A 1,413-nucleotide genomic window follows, 5' to 3' on the forward strand; every position below is an offset into this window, starting at 1 on the left:
CTGGGGCATGGGCCGCAGAGAGAGCCTAGGGTCAGGTGGGTTCTGCCGCCTGCTGTCCCCCAGCTCTGTCCTCCTGGACCTGTCAGGTGACCTCTGCGGTTTCCATCTATACAATGGACACAATTGGAAGTATACAGTGACTTGAAAGACAAGAATGGGGAGATGTCAGGTGATGCACGTTAGAGCAGGGGCCGTGGGCCCCCCGCCGGCAGCCCCAGGTTAGAGCAGGGAGCAGGGGCCGTGTCCCCCTCCCCTCCCCAGCCTCGGGTCGGAGTGGGAGCAGGGGCTGTGCTGAGCGTGTCAGGCCTCGCCGGTTGGATGCTGGGACCGGCGGGTGGCGGTGCCCGGGCCTTGCTGCAGCTGTGGCCTCCCCCGCGTGGTGGCAGCTGCCCCGGCGGCCCCTGGGCACTCGGCCAGCGGGGCGGTCACATACGTCCTTAGTGCAGACGTCACTGACGCTTGCAGCTCACGTGGGTCCAGGACCTTCAGGCACGGCCGCCGAGTGAATGTGGTGTGACTTCCTGTAGTGTTCGGTTTCTTTGATTTTGGGTAGCGAACTTGTTATTTTCAGCCTAGCGCGAACGGAGGTATGTTCTGGAACGGAGGGCACGGTTTGCACGTGTCCCACAGTAACACGTGGGGCTCGCTGAGGGTCCCTTCTGGAAACCCGGACGCGCCTGCAGAGTGTGCTCGCACACCGGCTTCTCTCTGCCTGGGGCCAGCGTGGCCCCGGGAGGGCCCAGGCCTGCAGGCTTGGCTGGGCCAGGCGGCCCGGGAAGCCTGACTGTGATGGGAAAGCCTTCGCGGTGACACGCCCTGCCCTTCCCCTGCGCCCCTCACGCACGCTGCCCTTCCCATGGTCCTGGCTCCTGCCTTCACTTCCCTTTGCCAAGTCCAGAGGCCCCAGATGGAGCCCGTGGCGCTCCTTTCCTGAGACCCAGCCTCCTTTTGCTCAGATCCCCTCTCGTGTGGAGACCCCCACCTGGGTAGACGGTCCCGCAGACCCGTGCCAATGGGCCCGATCCTGGGCCCCTGAGAGGAGCCCGTGATCTTCATGCCGGGGCCAGTGCAGCGAGCCTTGAGCCTGAGCCCCTCATCTAGCAGCTGGTTTGTGGGAGGGTTTGGCCTTTGGTTGTGTTTCTCCTCTGTTCACGCAGGAATGTGTTACGAGGTGACATTGCAGATGCTGCTTCTGGTGCAGCATAAGGGCTCCTGAGTGCTCGCTGCACGAGGGGAGGATTCCTGCTCTGTGACCCCAATGGGCCGCTCTGCGGGGCTCCCTGTGGGCACTGCGTCCTCCTGTGGCCGGTCGTCATGTAGCTTCTCCACCAAGGAGCCTCCGTGTCGGTTTCGGGAGAGTCAGGGGCCCTCGCACCTGTGGTGGCCTCCAGAGTGGTGGCTGGGAGCCGCGTG

Source organism: Suricata suricatta, chromosome 4, assembly GCF_006229205.1.
Source record: "Suricata suricatta isolate VVHF042 chromosome 4, meerkat_22Aug2017_6uvM2_HiC, whole genome shotgun sequence".
Classification (NCBI taxonomy): domain Eukaryota; kingdom Metazoa; phylum Chordata; class Mammalia; order Carnivora; family Herpestidae; genus Suricata; species Suricata suricatta.